Genomic DNA, 23,760 nt, shown 5'->3' with positions numbered 1-23,760 from the left:
GCCCATAGATGTTGGAGTATCAGTGGAGATGTAAATCATAGGAATTTCAGGCATCACAGCTTGGATATTTTATATAAGTCTTAATAAGAGCTTATGGGGGAGAACTTTTCGAATGAGCTACACCGCGTGTTCTTTTTCAAAGAGCTCTTGTCCAAAGGACACCTTGTGCCTGCTAAGAAACAGCTTTGCCAAAGTGCACCACTGAATGCTCTGATAGAGCTCTATTCTTTTCCTTGATGCATATAATTTCTCTGCTTCAGTAAAAAATGTAAAACTTTGGCACTAAGCTGGCTGCCGTCTGACCTTTAAGGTTATTAGAAGCCAACCAGACACTTTGCTGCAGCATCAGCAGCTCAAACGCAAACAAATCTAACCACAGAAGAAGAAGCAGCAGCCCGTCTTCAGCAACCTCCTGCCCTTTCCCCAGTTCCTCAGCTGATCTTTCCTATAGGATGTCTAAACATAATTGGAATTCACACCAGAGCAGACCTCCATCATAGCTGTCAGTGGGACTAAGCTACATCACCTGGAAGTCCTCTTTAGGACTCCAAAATGATGGCTGGCAGGCCGCCAACGTGGCTGCCAGGAAAGAATGGAACCCAAATGCGGCCAAAACCGGACCAGCGCTTGGCTGGCGTCCGCTGGTCGTCTCCCAGCCTGTGAGGGAGCCAGCCGAACGACCGGCCCTCCACATGGGACGCAGAGCTGAAGGAAGAGGAGCTTCAAAATGCCAAAGTGCAAATCGACAGCATTACCGGCAGCATTACCGATTCACCTGCTCCACCCGATACCTTCAAATAATATCCATCATAGCATTGTTTTTATGGCCACTCACTTTTTAACTTGACTCTTATTGTCATCAGCGGCTTTTATTGTTATTGCTCTTCTCTTCCCGTATCTCGTGTGTTATTGTGCACTGTGATGGTTATTTGAAAGAGAAAACACACATCGAGAGAAAAGGTCAAAAACTGGGGGAGACTGACGGAGACATGATTTAACTTGAGATTAGGTTTTATTGCCTGGTTTACTTTATACTTATTGGATTGACGTCCTTGTTATCATTTACTATAGATGACACTGTGCAAAGGATAAATAAACTGAAAAGTAAGAGAAGAGAGGAGGACAGAGAATAACAAGTAAAGATCATTTTTGAATAACTTCTTTACTTTGTGTGTTTATTGGTCACTAACAACAAAAGAAGAAACAGCAGCCTGTCTTTTATATTTTATATATTGGCCTTAAAGGATGCTACAAACAAATCCACTGCTGTCATCATCACTGTCATTCAGTTCTTGCCCTGAAGTGTGATCAGAAATCTGCACAGTAGAAAAAAAACCCAACATGTTATTGGTTTGTCTCACTTTTCCAGATTCAATTTTTTTTCACATGCTGCCATCAGCGGCCAGGAAAGTAAAACTTAAAAGTAGCTTAACAGTCAAAAGGATATTAATATAAAATATCTACATTGAAAAGAGAAGCAATATCCTTCCTTCATTTAAATTAGTGCCCTTTACTTAAGTTAATGTAATGTTACCAACTTATTTTGAGTTTTCTGTTTCTTGGTTTTTTTGCTTGCACACAGACAAGAATTAATCTGTAAGTTTGTTTATTTTATGTTATGTAATGGCAAACAAAGAGTCACAGCACTCACTATTTCTGAACACCTGCGTGTAAGGGTTTTGAGTCCTGCAGTCATTTATGACTCTGGGTCTGTGTTCTTTTTCAAATGTTAACAAAACCTGTATTTGTGCCTCTGTTCAGTGTATGCAGCAGTAAAATGTATAATGTAAATATTGTAAAGCTTCTGTGATTAACAGGACCGTGACTGACACCCCTGTAGTGAGTAATAGCTCCTGGTCAGTGATCATATTCAGGGTAGCTAATCAAATGTTAGTGAACTTTATGTTTCGGTCTCTGTGCCGTGCCGAGACTGTAATCATCTAATATAAAATTTCTACTCTGAACTTTAATTCTTGCTCATGTTTACATAGTTCATTGATTATAAAAATAACTATATTATATTTGTATAACGTTTCAAATTAAACAGAGCATGTTTTTATCATCTCTGATTTTGTTCCAGCACTTTATTTAAATTTTCTTATCTAGTTAATAGACTACAGGTAATCTTGAGTATTATTCCTTGTGGTATTTGAGTTCTAGTCACAATTTGGTATTTATGAAGTTTTAGACATCGGTTCTGATTTCTTTATTATACTTACGTCAGATTTCTTTGTCTTTGATTTCTGTCTTCACTACATGAAATTTCTGCTTTGGTTCATGGTTTTGCTGCCTTCACAATGTTGAGTTTGAGTCTTACTGGATTATTGAAGTTCTGGTTCCTGTCAAGTTTTCATCAAGTTGTGGATACATATTTACATCATTTACTACTCTAGTTGTAGTTTTCAATTCTTGGCCTTCACTTAGCTCCAGTTTCTATTTTGAGTTTGTAATTCCTCGTGTGTTTAGTTGTGGCTTTGTAGCGGTTTAGAGATGACAGATCTCAGGTTTGAGACCAGGAGGAGACACATATCCCTTTGGGGTTGTGTCAGAATCAGATATGTGGAGCTATCTGTGTGGAGACCCTTGGTGAGTGAGGGAGCAGCCAAAACAAAGCTACTTCATTCCCCGTGTCTTTAGTTACTGTACTGTTCTATCTGCTCTCCCCTGATTGTCTGCACCTGTGTCTCACTCACCCCTGCGGTGCCTTACCCTTTCGGCCTTCTCTGTGTATAAATAGTCCAGCCTTCTCTTTGGCCTTAAAGGCATCTGTTATACTTCCTAGTTTGTGTTGCTTTTGTTTGTTTTGCGTCTCCTCCTTGGACTTTGTTGACCTCTGAACTTATACGTATACCAAGTTTGTTCATTGTGAGTATGTAGTAATTAACGAGGAGTTACATGAACAAGCTAGTATACCTCACCTTATGCTGACTTTTGTTAAAGCCGACTCACGTGTATTAAACGTCAGTGTTTGCTACATTTAAGTATTTATTTAAATCTTACGGTGACCACGTTTTTCAGCTACTTTCGTGGAAATTTTCTTTTTTAATTTTATAATTTCAAATAACTTACTCAAATGTTCAACATGCTTTAATATTAATGACAAGGATAGTGGAGAGACTCATCAGTAGGACACATTAGGACATGGTGTAAAAATGTCAAATGTCCACACTTATTGGACAAACAATGTTGCCTGCATTATAAATTTGCTTGTCAGTCATTAATTAATTCTTTCATTTATATTTGTGCTCATTCACTCAGCTTTTCACCTCCTAAAGCAAATAATATTTGCAGTCTTTATATCCACTGCAGTGGAGTTATTTCATTACATTTTATTCTCTTATTTCATATTTGAAATGTTCTCACTCATTCATTTAAAAAAGATGAATTATTAATTCAAAGTACCGTGGAGTTTCATGTGTGGCCCTGGAGAATAATGTAGAAATAATTATTCTCTGATAAATTAATAACTTCCCTAATTTATTCTGACTGAAACTGGCAATAAGTGAAAGGGACGCGTGTGTAAATGTGCGGCCTCTTTACGGATTCACAAATCGAGGAGGAGGAGAAATGAGAGACGGAGGGAGGAAGATCATGGAGAGAAAGGAGGGAGACGGAAGTGTTTGACACGGCCGCCCCACGTCAAAATAAATCACTAGCAGCAAAGTGTTTTAAAATGTCGGCCTGCAGCTGAGAGCAGTGATTTACTGCGATGAGGTTCGTTTTTAATCATCGGTAGATCTGAGTCACATTTAATGTTTCTGCTACCGACGGACGGGCGACTGTAAACCAGGCAGAGCAACACTTAGGCCACCGAATGTTGGTACACAAGAAGACCACGTTTCCCATCAGTCCCATGGTTTCATGTCTCACCACCTTTTCAAATTACAAACAGAATAAAAAACAGATTAAGAAATATTTTTCATAGTTAATATTATTATTACCAATTTGTAAGCAGACTGTAGCTCAAACACGAGGCTTTCCACGACTTTCTTGGCTCGGCCTCTCACTTCCTGGTTCATCATCTGGATGAATTTTCCGCAAATACGAAACAATCCCACCTTAAAACTGAACAATGCAGCGTCACCTCAGAAATAAAGTCCAAATGTCAACAAATGACCAGATTCTAGCATAAATCCAAACTCTACAGATAAATGGAAACATGGCCATAAAATTACAGTCAATACTGCAGATGGAAAACAGGAAGCGGCTAAATTTGGTACATGTCATTTTTCGTTTTATGAGATTCATGTTTTTGTGCATGGTTACTAAAAAACTACAGAATAAAACTAACAATATCAGCAGGGTGTCTGATTTGTGAATGGATTGTTTAGTTGTGGTCCAATCAGATCCTAAAATATCTTCTTTTTTTTGGCTAATGATAGCTAACCAAGCTAACATAGAGACATGCTGCACAGCAAAAAGCCTATGAGGTCAACATAACATAAAATTAAATAACAAAATGTAAAGTTAATGGTAAGTGCACCACAGCCTTGTTTATATCTCCATCTATTTTAACCGATGCTAACTGACAAACATGAGCTACAGGATGTCGACTGCAGTTCAGAGCAGTTTTCTGAAAGTTATGCAGAACTCCTTTAAATGTTCTCATTATTACCAAAATCAGACAGCACAGACTGAGAGTAACAATTTAGTTCAAAGAAGAGAAGATTTTTCTCTTGTATTAAAGCTAAATTCTGAATCGAGGTTTAATATTTCTGAGAAGAAAGAAGAGTACTGAGAAGGATGGGCCTCTGGTGGTTAAACGGGTGGAGGAGGAGCAGAGGAGTGCGGGTGGTGTTAACAGGAGGTCGAATGACTCCATGTGTCCCTGATAAATCACGAGACCTCAAAATGGACAAACTGCCTCCAAGGTCAGCTGACCAAACAGCCGGAGGCCGAGCTGCTGCCAATAAACCGCCGGGTTTGCGAGTGTTTAAGTCTACAATAAATCTGTTGTTTCCTGTGTCGTTTACACAGCCATGCTACCTTAAATGTCTTTACACACATATGTGACTGAAAGAAAAAATACTGTTTGAATACCACTTTTTAAACAAGTTTTATGGTTTGTAGTGTGTATACTGCACTTTATTATAAACCCACATTCCTATTTTAATTGACACTGGTCTCGATTAATGACAAGCTGGTTTCACATGTAAACAAACATGTAGATGATGGTGTCCGCACATGAGGTGGGGGGACAGTGCAAAAAGAGGTTAGAGGTTAATTTTATGGGCTGACCCGGTGACCAGTGAATAGTTAACAAGAATACCACACAGGTTACAAACCGCCCTCAGAGGTCCTTCATTTGACTCCTGGTCATCCGGACTGTCCTGTTCCCACATAAAACAGAACCATGTAGTCGTAAATGTTTATGCTCTGCATGTTTTATACAAGTCATAATTCTGATGGTTTCGTTGTGGAAGTGTCCATTAGACATAAAGGTCCCATAAGACAAATGAAACGTGGATTTTTAGTATCAGAGGCAGATCGTTCTTCTGAGAAATCTAATGACCGTAATACGACCAAAAAAATGACATTTAAAAAGCACTTTTAAATTAATTTTATTCCAGATTTTAGTTTGCAGACTCGTAATATTACTGGATCATTGCATTACTGGAGTCTTTGAACTGGCTGTGGTAAACGAGAGCTCGATTTGAAGCTGGTTGTCGGCAACTTTAAAGAAGCCAGCAATAAAAGGTGGAATTACTCATGGGAAAAAAAGTCTTGCTCCTCAAAAATATCTCCACCCCGCAACCAGGTCACACTCCAGACAACTCTAGATAGGGAGCGGTCTGTTCCCACAAATACTTAAGCTTTGCAGGGAGTGCAGGAGGCACTCTCTGAACCCCCGAGCAGCTTTTCAAAGAAACCTTTTAGAAGATCTTTTTCTGATCCTACTCAAACAGTGAGTGAAAAGAAGACTTGAACTCCAGCCTCTAGCTCAAAGGTCCTTTAAAACTGGAAACAATATGAAACATGTAATTTCAGCATTTCTTAAACTGATCATTTCAGACTGTACAAGAAAATGACCTCCAAGCCCGAGCTCGCTGCACAGCTGGTGTAAACTCATATATTGAGAACATTGTTGGAGGAGTCCATGGATGTGCCAGATGTGCCCCTGATTAACCCACCACCTGCCCCAACCTCCTCATCTCAGCACAAAGTTTTTTGTGACATCTGTTTAACATGAAAAGTAATACGAACAAAATGCAAGAAGGTTTTTGTGTTATGAATAAAGAAAAGGCTAGAAATCATGTGCACTGTTAGCTACACTTCACTGTTATCTGTAATGATTTGGGGGAGAACATAAATAAAGAGGATGTAATAATTATTGTTATTGAAAAGAATAATAATGCAAAATGAAATTGACCTTCTTTGGTTTAATTAACTTGGATGTTCTGTAATTGTGTGCAAAACTGAAAAGCAGTTATTTCACCACCTTCTCCATCTCTTGGTTTTAACCTGACAGGATTAGAGTGGGGAAAACACAGAGCGAAGGTGAAGGGAGAAAAAAGAATGAATAAAGTTACTGAAGTGACTGAACTTCATTTAAAAAGCCAGAAAACCCCAGGGTCTCCGCTGTAATCAAAACAAACACGGTCCACTTCCTCGCCGCCGCTGCTGTGCTCATCCCGAATTATTGAAAAGAGTCCCACACTGAACGTAAAGAAAGACTCTGGGGGGGTCTGCTGCTGGCACTGATTACAGGAGGCAGTTCCAGCATCTGGGTCAGAATCAGAAAAAACTTTATTGATCCCGGGAGGAACACCGATTTGCTGCTGCTGATGTTATGCTGCCTGCTGAGTGTGTGAACCAGCTGTGCAACACACTGTGTGGTATTTTGAGACGAGCATCGAGTTGCCAGCATCTCATTTGCATAAAGCTCAAGTCCAGGCTGGTTCCTGAAGTGAGCCCCCTGGTGGAAGTTGAAGTTACTGCAAGTAGACAACAAAGATCTTATAGTTTTTAGTTCAACAATGTGCACGTTGTTGAACTAAAAGCAGCTTATTTCCCACCTCGAGTGTTTTCTGAAAAATATTAAGGTGAACTTAGATCTACTAAATTAACTCAGATTTAGGTGCTAAAAATGAATCAGACAGGTTTCTGGTTAAAATGTGCTCTTTATTTTAAAAAGTAACAAGTTGGCAGTGGCAGACCTTCCATAATAAGCCCTGTCAAATGACACCTTGTGCAAAACTGAAACGCTGAAATATTTTATTTTATTTTACCCGTCAGGAATGAGAGTGACATGTAGAGATTTACCTTTTTCCTAAAATCTATTTTTTTGGTGTGTTAAAAAAAAGCAAAGTGGTTGGAATACTTTCCATGCCTCTTTTCCTTCTCTTCTCCTAAAAAAATAAATAAATCATACTTTCCAAGATTTTTCCTCTTGCTCGGTTTTCCTTTATGGCGAAAGCTCGAACGGCTCAAGCTGCAGCTATCTGGCCTCTTTGTTCCTCCGTAAGCTGCCTTATGCTGCCTTGAACAGGCACTTAAGAAAAATGTTGACTGTCAGACCTCTATTAAAGCTGACACATGCTGCTCTTTGGTATTTTACTTTATATGACTCACCGATGCAGCTGCCTTTGGAGCTGCCATTAAAGAATATCACAGACTCCTGTAAAGAACGTCTGCAGCATTTAAACAAAAGCTTTTGTACTCTCAATTCAATTGCGGCACAATAAGTAAAAGGGACTTTAAGATTTGGCTGTCAGAGTTTTTTTGTTTTCAAAAAAAATCTATAGACCACCTTTACAGGACGAGGGGGGGAAAGTGGATCTTTCAAAGCAAAAAACAGCAATTTCAATGTGTCCAAAGTGCTGTGAGAACAATGCTATTACTCCACAGGTGGCAGTACTGGCAAAGTATTTATGTTTTATTTTTAGTCACAGAATAAAAAGTGGTTTTAAGTTTTTGATAAAAGGCTGAGAAGCTTTAAAACAACAGCAGCCTGCTGTAGCTTATTAATAGACACACGCGCACACACTGATGACACATGACACCATGTATTCAGTGTATTCACTGTGTCTTCACCCAGTGACTTTCATTAGATTGTGACAGTGTGATAATACGTCTCAAGTACAGGCTGAGAACATTCTCGGAGGCTGCGTTGTTACGTAACCCGCCCCGAGAGCAATTAGACCCAAAAAATGTCAATTTTTCGAGTTTCAGCCGCGTCTCATGGTCTGCTGCAGCAGGTGGAGCTTAATGAGGAGCTCTGAAGATGCTACAGGTGCTCAGCAAGCACCAACAAGACAAAGACAACACAAACGCTGCAGTTCCTCTAGTGCCACAAAAGTGAGTCAGTCCCCATAGACTCCCATGTTCAAATGTCCAACTTTACAGCAAAAATAAACACACTTACAGCCTGATGCAAAAACTGTTTTGGCCTCTTTGGATAGTTTCACCTCACCTGTGCAACTTTACAGGGACAGGGATGTTTTTATAACACACACATTATAGAAGAGAGGAATGAACTGTTGGTATCAATACTGCTGCAAATAAGACGAGTTTCTAACCCAGGAATAATTTTTTGTATCAATTAGTATCGCATTGTTGACAACCCTACTGACAGGTTTATGCTAATACAGTCTGCTAGCTGCCTGCTAGGCCTCAGCTAACTGTCTCCAAACTGGACCTCTGGACCATTTTTGTGCTGTTGTAGCTTTTCGGAGCATTTTTAATGTAATCATCTGACCAATAATATGGCTGCTAGAGCTGCACGATTTTGCATAAATTGAGAATCACGATTTTTTTGCTTAGAATTGAGATCACGATTCTCTCACGATTTTCTTTTCCAATATAAATATTTATTGCACTTATTAACTGCACATCAACTTCGTAACAGTTGAAACTGAACATAAAAACAATAAATAAACATAAAAACAATAAATGCCTCACATTTTGTGGTTGCCGCAAAATGTTGTACTGCTTGAAATTCCTCCTCCACCGATACTGCGTGTATAGAGCAGGTAGTGCAACAATAGAAAAATAGTTGCGGGACGGCACTGTGTAGCGTTTGTCTAGGGTGTTGATCATTTTCCTAAATCCCTCGTTTTGCACAGTGTTGATATATCTTTGGTCAGGTGATAAGTAATAGCCTCCGTAATTTCTTTGTGCCTGCGGGAGTTCGACGGGTATGGGGAAGCGCTGTATAAGGTTCCCGTTATGTTTGGGTGGTTGACCGGGACGAATTTTCTCCTGTCACTTTCTCGTCATCCCTGACGTGTTCTCTGTTGTTTTTTCCCTGCCAATTTGAGCATCACACGGCACAGCTTCTGTATCACGTGGTATAAGGCTCCGCCCTTGTCATTTGTTGAGCAGGAAGAGTGAGCGCTTGTTTTCATGCAGGTTACGTCCCGGATCAAAATGCGGTACAATCGTCGTCGGCTTTTTTTTTTTTTTTTGAAATCGTTGTCATTTGGAAATGAGATCGCACATAAGTATGAATCGAGATCGCGATTTTCTAACGATTAATCGTGCAGCCCTAATGGCTGCAATGCAATTCAAGAAGTCTGTGCTCCAGCTCTTCTAAATATTTTCACTTCAGGATCCAAAAAACACCCTAAAAGTCTAACACTAAGGCTTTCAAACATCCTTCTGTTATAGATCATCTCTGGTCCTTAACACATTTTGATTAGGACACTTTAAAATTCTTTAAGCATCGTGTTATCACAGTGAATATGAGTGTTGCCATGTCACTTTGTATTTCTTTGAAAGTATCCTGCTGGGATTGAAAAGTTTTGCGGTGATTGCTTAAAGAAAAAAAATTAGCAGCACTCCAGCTGTTCTGAGATTGGTAAAAAAAAAAAAAAATTATATATATATATATATATATATATATATATTTAACAATTAACTTTAATATGGAAAAACTTGATTAGACTCAATTTATGTCCACTAATGCATCAGAGTGAGCGAAGGTGATAAAGTTGCAGTAAATCCTCCTACGTGAAGCTTATAATTCTCAGTGTTTGTTGGAACTGCTTTTATAAAGTGTTACTTTTATGGGCTGCATATGTAGTGCTGTTTCTATTATTTCAATCATCCCATTCATATTAAAGAGAGCAAACCAAATAAAAGACACGCCTCTATTTTTAATGCAGTTCAGCTGAACAGCACCACAAACCATAATGGCCCCAAAGATGAATTGAACTAAATTTTAAAAGCTCTGAAACAGATGATTTACTGCAGGACCGTTTGATTGGACTGCGCTGGTTTCAGCTAGGTGCAATAAACTGCCAAGTGAGCGTGTATTTCATTCAATATGAGCATCCATTAATCTGAAAAAAACAAGCTCTGCTGATTTGGGCAGTAAAATTGTTGAAGGACGGAGAGAAGGCGTCACTTTTAAGAGTCTTTCTCTGCAAGCTGCTTTAACAGAGAAATTACAGATAATTAAACTGTCAGCTCTGCGCTCTCTGGGAGAGAGGATCACTGAGATTAAAGCAGCAGATCTGTCCATCCTGACTCAGCCTCCTCACGGAGCTGCTGTGCCACTGAGTCACCGCCTTCGGTCTGAACCAGGAACTCAGGTGATCTGCTGGAGGAAACGCAGTGAAATCCAGGCAGCTCAACAAGTGGTGACAAACAGTTAATCACAATAAATACAATCTAGAGCACCAGCAGCTAACAGTAGCTTTAAGAACTACTCTTAAGACTCAGAAGAATTTGTGTTTTTTTTTGACAATTTTCTGCTTAAATGTATGACTAACTTCTTGATAATGAAGAAAGTTATTCAGAGAGCTCCTAACTGTTGGCAGTGGTGACAAAAAGGCTTTTAAAAGACTGTAGAGGTCCTTCAGCAGATTAGAAAATGCTGTAGAGATGCAGGAGTGCACCAGAACAACGATATGACCCTTTTATTGTTGTTGTTAACATTAAAATGCTTAATAGTGTCATGATCGTTACTTCAGTTATGTTTAGACTTTGTTTCCTTCTGGAAAGCAGATTGCACAATGTGCTGATGGAGACGAGGCAGCCAGAGACTGTGGGATAAACGTCTAGGTAACTGATTGAAGCAACTACCAACGAGAAGAGCTCATATGTGACCAGCTGATAATAAACTATAGAGCTTTATGGATGAGCTATGAACAAACTGTGTGCTGTGTATGGGTAATAATCAGTGTTTATGAGCTTCTTAGATGTTTAGATAACTGTGATGTGTTTAAATCTCTGTCTTCACTTTCTACATTTTTACATTTGAATATAAAGTTTGCAAAGCTGAAACTTTTTAAAGTGCATTTGCTACATTGAGATGGACCTGCCGTGAATACTTTTGTGTAACTCTTAAAGCTTTTATATGACCAAATGAAAAGCAAGTTCGAATGTCATTTCCTTGGAGCGCAGGTGATCGTTCTGAGTTTGGATTCTCAGAAAAGTTTGTTTCGCTGAAATCAGCCGGCAGTGCCAGGAACCACAAGTTGTGGTCAGCGTTCCAGACCATTTCATGCTTTGTTTAGAGGGTACGACATGAACATTTACGTCTTTCATGGGAGTTAATAGCCATGAAAACAAACGGCAGGAAGACAACAAAGGAAATGAATGCTAAGCAAATGCTCAGAGGTGGACTGTAAGAGGTCAGGTGGGTTTCTAAGCTTGACCATAAAAGCTATAGAGATGCTCTCGGGTTTCCCGTAGTGCCTTTTCTGCACAAAGGTTGGAGGTAATAAGCAGGAAGCTGGTTCCAACCTGAGGACTGATGTCAGAGAGCCGCAGTGCAGCTCGTCCGGCTAACAGCAGCTCATGTTGTCTCAGCTCCTGCTCAGCAAAGGTCAGGCCTGCTGCTCCAACACTGAACAAACAGCACAACGCCGTGTGGGGCTTTTCAACCGCGCGCACACAGAAACACACCGAGAGGCATCCGGACACACAAACGCACCAAATACGGGTTCAGACATGAACGGACCCACGTAGGCACAGACACACACACAAAAACACACACACACACAAAAAAAAAAACACACACACGTGATGCATGCGAGGCAGGCGGTGCAGCACTCGAACACCTGTTGTGGGACCGCAGCAGAGCGGCGGTGAGGTGTTGACACAGCAGCTACAGGCTGTTTGAGGAGGAGCTGTAACCATGACGAGGCAAACTGACCGCTGCTCTCTAAAGGTCCCCTGCACCTGTAACCGCACCTGCACACAGGCCACACCCTCACCACACCACACCTAAATATATGAATATGCAAAGACAGTGATTGTTGAAGTGGTGCTTTCATTGCAGTTTTTATGACATTACAGAGTAATATTTTGTTACAATAACAATTTTTTTTTAGGATTTTGTTTCATCACATCACATTCTGAGCTTTTTACTGAGGTATTTCTTCATTCTTTCAGTGGTTGCATTTACTGTTTATACGCTGTCATTTCCAAGCTTCTGCCATAAACAACATTCGTATCATCTTACAAATCTTTTTTTTTTATCTCAACCATCACAAACATGACTTCAGCTCCCATCATTATTGATAAATCAATGTATTTCATTGTTTCAAAATAAAATCACAATTTGTATCACAAGTTATTAAGTTTTTACAGTCAAGGTTTTTTTCATTAATAGAAGTCAATTCTAACCATAGTAATAATTTTTAACTAATAATTATTCATTATGATTTTATTCAACAATAAATGCTGAATGTTTAAATAGCAGTAAAAGCCATTTATCGGTTATTCAACATCTTTTTGTCATTCTATATTTAGTTTGTTGTTTTAAAAGATAACTTTGTGAATTTTGGGGCTTCTGTCTACAAAGTAGATCTAAAGTCCTGTGAAAGTCTAAGAAAACTGTCGGGACTTTATCTGGAATTTAAATTTCTGTCAGCTTTACCACACTGAGAGGCTTCTACATAAGAATATCAGGGGCGCTGATTCAACAGCTGGAAACAGCTGGAGATGTGTGCCATCTGCAGGTATTACAGTGAGCATAGGCCAGTCTCACATTTCTTCATGAACTGAGCTCCTGATATTGAGTTGCTTTATCTGTTCATCAAATATAACATATTTTATACCAATAAGACCTTAAATAAGACTTTGGGTGTGTGATGGGTTACAGCGAGTGTGGAGTAGGGCTGGGCGATATGGCCTAAAATTCATATCACGATATAATTTGAAGCATGTACGATAACGATATATATCACGATATATTCTTTTCTTCTGTATAACGTATTTTCCACACTATAAGGCACACTTAAAATCCTTTAATTTTCTCAAAAATCGAGAGTGTGCCTTATGTATGAATTCTGGTTGTGCTCACTGACCTTGAACCGATTTTGGCGTGTAGAAATCTGTTAAAAAAATGTTTTAGTACAACTTTGGTAAGCCTGCTGATGGACTGCTTGATGGATTGTCAGAGCATTACGGCTGCCGTAGTGAGGAGTAATCTGGGTCCAAAACTCCGTCCCCTTCAGGTCCCAAAGTCAAACGAACACTGAGAGTTAAAAACAGTCTAAATTCTTTCATCTTTAATTAAATCATCAGCGTTGCTGCTTTATCGGGTGTAACAATTAAGTTTAACATCCATGCATCCATGAAAACAGAATTTATTAAATTTAACGGAGTTAGAAGTTAACAGGAAGTTAGCTCGCTAGTTTATACCTAAACATTTCATACCATGTTCTGACTGAGAGATTTTTGAAACTAATTCAAACGTACAGCTCTGCTACCACTTCCAACATAAGTGAAGACAGAAACACTAAACAGCAGTGGCGTTTGTAGGGTTACCGAAGTTGGACTACCTGGTATATAATGTTGTGCTACGTGATTGCTAGCGACACAGCTATGTTAGCATAACATTAGCACAGTGAAGCTGGAGGATGAACGGCAACTTTTTTTCCACTCGATAAAAGTTAACGTGAGGGATTCTGGTGGTCAGGGACAAATGCAATCGCATAGCAGGATGCTATACACGGGCCAAACTTCAGTCAGGAGAACATAATTTACTGATGATAATGCTTGTAGCCACTGTGATACTTTCTACCAAAACAGGCGCAGCTTGATGACATCATCAACATGCGATATCGCGATATAGTCAAAATCTCTATCGTTGGCCAAATCTATATCGTTTCTATCGTATATCGTTTATATCGCCCACCCCTAGTGTGGAGTTAGCCAGATGTGGCCCAGAAACCATGACATGACTGACATCTGGTCCAGGTAAGCTGGACTTATATGTCTGAAATGAGACAAACTGTCAAGTAAGACCGAATGTGGAACAAGAATCAGTAAACATTAATCTCCATCTGGGTCTATACAACTGATTCTCCACAAAGTCACAATTTCCAGACAAGAAATAATCATTTGTAGGACGTGAAACTTTCTCCTCCTCCACAGAGCCTGACTGAAACCAGCCACACAGCAAATATTTAAATGATTTAACTATTTAAACCTTAACCACAACTTAACATTTACATAAAGCAGACCTTTGTGCTGTTTTTCATTAAAATCTTCACTTGTCTGGTGAGAATCCTTAAAAATAAGTATATGAATATGTATAATATCCCTCTACATTTTAATTTTTATAAATAATCCATCATATTTTATAAAGCATGACCCTTTGTAAACTGATATTGGTTCTATAATTCATTGTTAGAAACTGTTACGTGAGTTTTTGTAAAACACTGTGATTTTATTATAAAAGTGTTATAAAAATAAAGGTTCTTATTTTCATTTAAAACTTTATCTGCTGAACGCAGGGCCTGCCCTGTATCGCTGACAGTCTGTTCTCATGTTTGCACATTACAGGTTTCAGGTTTCCTCTTCATGCTGGTCTAAACTGCCCGTTATGAGAGGCTTGCCTTTCAGATTAGTTTTAAACTCCTTTACCGGCTGCACACATCATTCTGCACACTGAAGCCCAAACAAGTGTTTCACACTCTTGGCTGTCAGGTGTTGAGATTTCTTTTTAATATTGCTGCTCTTTCCAAAAAAAAACAAAAAAATAGCTACACCGCTTTTATTTTATTTTTTATTTTTTCCTCAGCTAACGGCCGTCGTTTACAGAAATATCTTCATTAATCTTAGTGCCCAGACGTTCCTGGATCGACTTCAGAAGCCAGTTGCTTTGAGACATCCTGTTCAGTAAACAGGAACTAAAACATGATGAAGAAGCGAGTGGAGCTGAATACATCACGACCACAGACTCTCTGCAAGCACACTAACTGGTGCCGTCCTAACGCTCCAGTAAAGCGTATAATAACCCCTGATGGCCTCTTCTGTCTGTAACCGTCACTCCATCCAGAATCCAGAAGGCAACGGGATCACAGGACTGCAGATTATTTATTTATTTTCTTACATATTTTGAAGCAATCCAAGTGACACTGAAACTGCATCTTCAGTGTGACCGGAAGCTCCTCAATCTGAGGATTCTTTTCTGACCTTCCATCAGCGTTTGTTCCACCAACAAATCTTCTTCTTTGCAGCTTCTCATTTTATTTGACTTTGCTGTCTTTTTCAGCAGATTCTCGTGATCTTTAAGTCTAATGTAAATGAAAAAGGAAATGGAGTGTTTTTGACCATAAGGTCTCAGAAGCAGCAAGCCTGCAGCTTCCCCCAGGCACTGAGAGGCCCAAGCAGCTCTGCACACACGAGGACATCTACACTGAAGCTGAGAGCGAGATAAAGCTGCCGGGGGAGTTTAGTTTATGTGGTCCAAAAGCTGGTCCTGGTTCTTTGTTAACACTTCACCTCTCAGAGGTCATGACGTTTAGGCTGCAAGTCTTTCATCTGCCGTCCCGCTCAAGGACACATCGCAGAGGTGGGGGTGGAGTGGAGAGGAGACCTGATGTGAGGTTAAAATAGCACTCTGGCTAATTACCTGCCATTTTTCTTCTAATCTATTTACTCATCCAATTAAAGTATTAAAAATATTGTTATCGTTCACCACTTGAGACTTTGATGGAAAATTGTGGAGAAAGTATCTGCAGTAATACATCTCAAATATATAGTCGTGTTTCTGAACTTTGTGGCTGAAGAAAATAAAAGAAGTGAAACAACATTTCTAGCCTTTTTTATTTCTTATAAGCTAAATGGTTAATTGGTTGATTACAAATCATTTATAATGATTCTTCTAATAATTTAAACTCACTTCCTGTTAACTCGATAAAACTGTTGATTCTCATGCTTTCACGTTATAAAACTAACTTCACTTCTTTAATTTTATGAATCTGTACGTAAATCATGTGATGATAAACCCATTCATGTCTTTATCAGGTGAGTTATATGATATTTTATCACCAGGCGACAACAGTCAGACTGCACGCCGCCGACCTGTGAATTATAATCTGAGTCAGCCAGGTGGTGTTTGTGACGGAGAGGGATTCATCCAGAAGGTGGAAGGTCAAAGTTTGTGAATTGAATGAACACACTGAAGCTCTAAATGATGCTGTGTTTGTTCCTTTCAGAAAAAAAAAAAAAAAAAGACCTCGAACCTTTGAGCAAACTAAACCGTTACCGATACCTGGTGCACGTGTTCAGCAGCACTGTGAGGTGATTTCAAATCTGCTTCTAGAAGTCAGAAACATTTATTGCATCTTTAAAGGTGCATCTGTTTGTCAGCTTTACACAGCGGTTCTCACAGTGGTTCCCACGGTAACTCGAAGCAGGTGTGCCGTGAGACTGTGGATCAGTTAGTGCAACACACACACACACACACACACACACACACACCGCAGCACAAAAAAGCCATCGGTGCATTTTCATTTGCTGTATCAGTGTTTCTTAGGCACTGGTTTACCAACATTTCTCTAAAAAGCTTCTGTGAAAGCAGAACAGCTCAGTCAGGGCACAAACCATAACTGCAATTATGCTGGTCAATACCACGATCACAATTACTCAGAGACTTTGAAAACTAGAAAGAAAGAAAGAAAGAAAGCGAGCTAAAGCTGCAGGGAGTGCTGAGGAGGGAATATGGAGCGACAAGCATAGCAAAGACAAAACACAAAGCTGTGCAGTGATCATCTTGTCATAGTAATTGAAATAAAAAGTCGATTAGCTTCAGCTCTCAAAGTGAAGGAGGTTCTGAAGGTGAGTTTCCTGTTTATGTGCAGAAGAGTCCGCCGTTACAGCCAAACTGCACAAACTACCATCTTTTATTTTTCTGTTATTAGTCAAACTTCCTAAACAGCCATCGTTCGGCTCCCTTCACAGTTCATCGCTCACTGTTTTTTCCTGTGGGCCAGTTGAGGACGTTGTGTCTTATGCAGACATTTTGAAATCAATTTATAAAGCGTAATTATGCGGCCCTGCGCTTTTCTCTGCCACCCGGACCTGGAACTGAATTTGACACCGCTGTTTCCAGTTTCTGAAACTATGCATGTGTAGCATGTGGCTAAAATGCAACCTAACCCTAACCTTGCCCTCGGGGGGGTTTTATGGTGACCAGGTGGATGTCAGGAGGTTAAAAAGGTGCAAAACCAGGTCCACATTAATTTATGACGCAGTCATTTCTAGTCTGACAACTCAACACTTTTTCTCATGTCTGCACTCACTCAAAAAAATCTGTTGTTGGATGAACACAATTTAATCATGGCACCTTTTTCCACGTGATTTAACCAAGTACAATAAGCCATTTTTCACCATGTCAAACCAACACATTTGGCATTTGGTGGTTAATGTAATCAGATTACGTTGGATCAACGTAGTATACTTACATTGACTTGAAGTGATTTATTTAAGTATGTAGAGTGAAATTTGTTTTAATTCATTCTACACAAGTTAAAAACTTTAGGAAAACACAATGAAATCTTGTTGTTTGAACAACTACTTTGTTAATCAAGGCAATTACTGCTAGTCTTGCTTAATGAACCAGTATGGGGGTTGATGATTTCATAGAGACAAACAACCATTTGCACTTACATTCATAGGTAATTTAGAATCACCAATTAATCTAACTCTAATTACACACTGCAAACCAGCCAGATTGTGGATTTGAACCCAGGCCCTTCTTGCTGTGAGGCAACAGCACCAACCATCCCGCCACCAAGCTGTCAATCCACGCTTAAAACTAGGAAAGCTATGATTACAAGGCTTGATGCAGAATTTTCTGTACGTTTTTGTCCTTGACAGGTTAAACACGTGGTGTGGGTGTAGTTGTCTGCCTCTTAAAACTCCAGCGATTTTCCTGCAGTTTGACATCTAATGTGATCTTGTGAATTTCGTGAGTCCAGGCAACTAACCATTCTTAGTAGATTGTTCTTGTTGAGATGACATGATTCAAATTAAGTTGCTGAAATTCATGCAGATGCTACATGATTTAATTACGTTCACCATAGAAACATGAAATTATTTAGTTCAAATTACAAGTTTGAATCTTGTACATGTAACAACCACCCAATTTCATTTTTTGAGTGCTTAAAGCCAGTGGAGAATCAGCAGATTGTGTTTGGCTGTGTGGGGAGAATGGAGAAATCCCACCCTAAATAAACAACAAAAGCTTTTAATAAATAAGCAGTTAAAACTGAAGGATTTGTAAGAACAGAGAGTCAGAGCTGGTCTGAACCACCGACTGCTGGACAGTTTGAGTTTTTACCCTCACTGAAACCCTCCATGTCTCGTTTCTTCTGAGTGTTATTGATATGCTTGATGGAAAACAGGACTTTGCTTGTATTTCTGTCTCTACTCTAGCACGTTTGCTCTTTTTTGCTTACTTGGTAGAAATTCTTCCATTTCCTGTAATTAGTTTCTGTTGTATTTCTTGTTATAATGGGAATTCTTGCTGTAAAACAAATTTCTCATAGTGCGATGATGAAAAGAAACTTAAACCTTGTTTCTTTTCTGATATGCAAGACAGGTACAGGATGAACTTGTCAGAATACATCTAGAAGAACCAGTGCTGTTCTAAACCTCTGGAGAACACCTTTGAGTTCTCACATGGAGACACAGAGAGAACAAAACGCCCACGAAGGCTCAAACCCAGAACTTTCTCGCTGTGAGGCAACCTTACAAACCTCTGTACAGACACCGAATGAGGCATGTCAGATTATTAAAGAAAATCTCAAATAAACAAATTGAAAACTGAAGTTAATATTTGACCAGCTATTTTGAGCAAAAACGCTCTCCTGGAAATCTTGGAATAAACGGTGCAAATATGAAGCTTTTGGGAACAACTGCGCACCTTTTCAGGCCCGGAGGACTAATAATGAGCTCTGTTGGGGACATTTATGGTGACTGTACCTGTAGGGACAGAAAATGACTTACACTGTAGCCGTGTTTCTCTCTATGAGCGTGTAGCAAATCAACGGCTCCATTAAAATAAAATGAATAAACAACACTTCTGGTGCCATTTCCGTCTGTAAACTCATTACTCAGCGCCAAACACACACCTCCAGTGCCATTTAAATATTACAGCGATATAAGAAAGTCCGGTGTGAGCATCGAGGACATCAAGTACATGTACCAGACACTCAGAGTTCTAATCTGTGTCATACATGTAAGCCCTCTAACAAGTCCTCATATCTGCGGGATTCTTTTATGCGTTTCACAACACAAATCAAAAGATTCTTGGAGGAAAAAGTGGCAGAAAGGTCAGACTGACGCACTTCGCGTCTCAGTGGTGTTATTGGAATATCACAAAGACGTAAATATGACAACCAGCAGCCACCAGCACGGCCCCCAAATGAGCCTCCTCTCACATAAACAAAGCCGCTTAATTAATGGAAAGTGGTGGCACGGGTGTGCTCGGCTCGGCACGGTCGGGAAGGAGCGGGGTTGCATAGGAACAGGGGGAGCGGAGTCTCTGGAGGGCGAAAGTGGCTCAAAGCAGCGGAGCAGAAGGGGAAGTGGAGGAGGGTGAAGCGCTCTGACATCTACTGCAAACTGAGTTTTCGGGGCTGACCTTCGCGTCATAAGAAAAAACCAAATTTGCGTGGAAATGGGTGCAAATGGGAGCTTTGAGGCAGGTGGGGGAGATTCAATTACCTTTAAACTCCAGGAACGCGCGCGTGGGTCATTCTTTGCAGGGGAGTAAATAAATTAAGAGGCTGGGACGTTTTAACGAGTTGGGCCCTCTAAACGCACCCGAACACTCTCCGGTCTGATTAAAGTTGCTTCGTGTACGCGCTCACGGGGGAAATAAACGGCTGATACCAGGAGCGCGCGCGGCGTGTCGCAGGTGTTTGGAATCGCCAGGATCAGCTGGAAAGGTCAAAGTTCAATCGTTCAGGAACATTCCCGAGCTTTAAGAAGAAAAGGAGATACTCACATGTGAAACTCCTGCGTTTAAAAAACTGCTGCTTTATTTCACACCATCCCCGCCGCGCCGCTCGAACCCCATCCACACAGGAAAACTCCGCGGAGTGCGTGGAGTGAAATCTCTGAGCTCTTCTTCGCTTGTTTTGTTAATCCAGGGAAAGTGATGATGAAGATGAAGCTGAGATAAATGAGCAAGTGTCCCCTGCGCGCGCCTCCAGCAGCGCAAAGAGGAGCGGACTGTAGCGCTTCAGTCCAGCCGGGGAGGAGAAAGTGCGCACCGGGCTCCCTCACTCCGCCTGCTCCGCTTCCTCCAGCATCTCCCCAACTTCTTAATCCTCCTGGAGCGGCTTCAGCTCTTCATCTGCTCCCCTTTAATCCTGAACAGAGCCCTGGTCCGAATCACGAAAGCAGATTTTAAAAACAGAAATTTTTTTTTATCCTTTTCAGGTGTGATCATTAAAAAGCAAAGGAGCGCGTGCTTCCAATAAAGTCCCGCGTGGGCTCCAACTGCTGGTTTTACTGTTTCTCTGGGTGGATTCTGGGAAGAGGAACACAGAGAAGTTGAGCCGTCACAGCGGAGTGCTGGGCTGCGTTTAGGTGCGTCGGTAGGCTGGCAGGGCTGACCGGCCGGACTCCCATCATCCCCGCCGCTTGATTGCCCCCAAGCACTGAGAGAGAGAGGGAGCGAGTTGGGAAAGGGGAGATAGAGAGGGAGTGGATTATCGCGAGGTTACGCCCCAATTCCCGTTTGTCTCGCTCCGTGGTGACCGAGGGCAGAAACTCCACGCATGAGAGTATCGGCTACGATGTATTAATGCAGTTTATCTGCTCCGGGAGAGCAGACATACCCTCTGTACACCTGACAGTTCAACGCGGATGGTGCTGAAGTTCATGATGTGCAGCACTAGAAGTGTGCTGTGTAATTCTAACTTAAATATACTTTATGCTAAAAAATGAACTAAAAAATATTACAGACTTTTTTACATACATGTACCCCAAACACCGCACATTTTACGGAAATATACTTTATATTAATCATTCACAACATGAAGTCATGAGTTTCAAAGTTTTATTGTCTTATGCACAGTAAAAAAACCAAAAAAACCATGTTTCCTTATAAAATAGAATTCTGTCTGTGCTGCCCAAATAAAAAAGCCAAACATAGTTTCAGTCCTACACACTTTGTTTCATTTCTTGTGACCCATAGACCAGCTTTATCAACATTTATCAACAATGACTACCTTGAACATCAACACTTCCCAGGAGTCTCAGTCCTGGTGGTCTGTTAAACCTGCCAAACCTGCAAGTATGGTGTTTACATTTTGTGTTAGGAGAGAGAGAGCCTGCTTTTATGCTCCATACACCGGATCATTTACAGGAACTCTGGTTTTATCTCATTTATTTAGTAAATCCTGGCATTATGATCACAGCTTGTCAGTCACTGCAGCGTATTGACATTGATTGATCCATTCCTGCAGTTCTGGGTCACGGGGGGTCGGGCCTAGGTAGAGATGCCCAGCTCTCCTCCTCCCCTGCCATCTCCACGTTGGGAAGGTGAGGATAGGAACATAGATCGATCCATAATTCCACAGTTTCACTGTCACACAGCTCTCTCATCACCACAGCGTTACAGCGCCCTCATTATTGCCTATGTCATGCCAGTCCACCTGAAAATCTCCAGCTCGTTCCTTCACTCGCAAAACGATTTAACTCCTTCCCAACCTGGACTGGGCACTCCACTGTTTTTTGACTGAGAACTTTGGCCTCAGATTTGGAGGTGGTAGCTCTCATTAATGTTGGCTGTTCCTAACCCTTTAATGTATTTGTTGCAAAGTCATGTCTCAATCAGCAGTATCCTTCAGTCCAACTGTTATCTTCTCAATCACTCACTGTGAAGTTAAGCAAAGTTTAATTCACCGTCACTAATTCTTATTATACACATTTTCGCTACAAGTCGCTGAATTGCGTTAATAATCCACAGTGACTGGTCAGCTCATCACTGCTCGCGTATTCCTGTGTGGATACACTGTAAAGCAGCTCTCAGCCACACAAACACAAGGAAACACATCACACACCCGCAAGACTCAAACTCTAAAGACTGCATCTCTAAAACATGATCACAACACGCTAAAATCAAGGATTTAAAGTTAAACACGACCGTTTCAAACACACGTGTGACTACACTGCCCAGAATGCACGAGTTGGATTTGGATTGTAGGTTTTTACTTGTCTGCTGTGAGAGATTGAAGCGAGATCATCAAATCGTGGCTGCATGTAGTTGTTTCATTCAATGATCCAAAAAGGTTATTACAGCGAAGTAAAACTAACAACAAGAACTCAGTATTGTCCTTATAAAACTAACCTTAAGATTAAGTTTGTCAACACAACTGGCCTGAGGAGGCTGTTGTTCATAATTTTATTTTATGTACTTGTAATATCTGCTCTAAACATCCAAAAAGTTCCCAAACCACTGACATTATAAAAACTAAGGAGTAAAACTATCACTGAGGCATTTGGAAAAGTAAATTTAAACTAAATATTTTACAACAGTAACAACCAAAGAACACAACTTGATGTTGGGAATGTAATTTATAATATTTTTAAACATGTTCTGGAAGTTGATCTCTGCTAACAGTAAAATGAAGGGAAAAAAGAAAAAACAATAAAAATGTTTCATTTAAGAAAAAAGAGAAATTAATAATAATGACAAAAAATTGTAGCAACAGAATAAACATAAATAATATAAAATAACATAATGATAAATGAATAGAAACTCCAAAAAACATAAACTTTAATCAGCAAAATGAAGATGATTGAGTCACATCATCGCTTCATGATAACAGTCCAACATTTATTTATTTATTTGGGATTTTTTTTCCCCAATCCGATAACTTTGAGTCCACTTCTCAGCAGGATCCATTATTTCCCAGCATGCCGCCTGTTAGCAGCGAGCCCACAATGTGAAGCGTATCAGAGTCTCCCCCTGGTGTGTGTTATCACACATTTTATGATGTTTCACTAGAGATGAAAGTGAGCATGAAGTATTTAAAATAAGGTCGGCCTTAAACATCTGCAGCTGTGATATTAATATAACACTGTGGTGAAGGGGGCAAGAAATGAATCCAGCACCCTTTCTATATTTACACCATAACTATAGAAGTCACATTTTTGCAGTTCTTCAGACAGGAATATGAAAAATGAAACGTCATGTCTGCTTAACTCTCTGTAAAAGTCCTCGAGCGTCACTGATCAGTCCTCACTGCGAACAACTTTTCACTTCTTTTAAAGATCCTCTTTAACTGGTTTAAGAAACACAGAAAAAGCTCTGAGCAGAGGACCAATAACAGGAGTCCTCCAAGGCTGCAGGTCACAGGTTTGACTCCCACAGCTCCAGACGCCTGACCTGCTGCTGTTTCTTTCACTTTTAGGCTTCAGTTTCTGTTTGATTGGAACCAGGAACCTGGGTTCTTGTTGTTTTTTTACTGCAGTGAGGTGAATACAGGTGAGGAGATGTCTCCTGTTTGGCTAAATATTAAACTACAGCGCCCTCTTTGGGTGAAAGGATAGAGATGC

The 23,760-nt window shown here is 40.3% G+C and overlaps 1 protein-coding gene across 2 annotated transcripts in view; it reads right to left on the bottom strand.

Annotated features, from left to right (window-relative positions):
* The window catches only part of LOC134634828 (sodium channel protein type 2 subunit alpha-like), a 57,623-nt gene extending 36,833 nt beyond the window's left edge, over nucleotides 1-20,790 (bottom strand). The window contains exon 1 of one of the 2 annotated variants that reach the window (XM_063484246.1): nucleotides 20,198-20,790. The gene's annotated coding sequence lies outside the window, so the exon portion shown is untranslated. Of the gene's footprint in view, nucleotides 1-19,914; nucleotides 20,023-20,197 lie in introns of those variants that run through there. The other variant, XM_063484247.1, reaches the window with a different exon arrangement.
* Between the last annotated feature and the right edge of the window lie 2,970 nt (nucleotides 20,791-23,760).

This window comes from Pelmatolapia mariae, linkage group LG9 (assembly GCF_036321145.2).
Source record: "Pelmatolapia mariae isolate MD_Pm_ZW linkage group LG9, Pm_UMD_F_2, whole genome shotgun sequence".
Taxonomy (NCBI): domain Eukaryota; kingdom Metazoa; phylum Chordata; class Actinopteri; order Cichliformes; family Cichlidae; genus Pelmatolapia; species Pelmatolapia mariae.
Note: the sequence above shows the minus strand (reverse complement) of the source record. Positions and strands in the feature narration are given on the sequence as shown.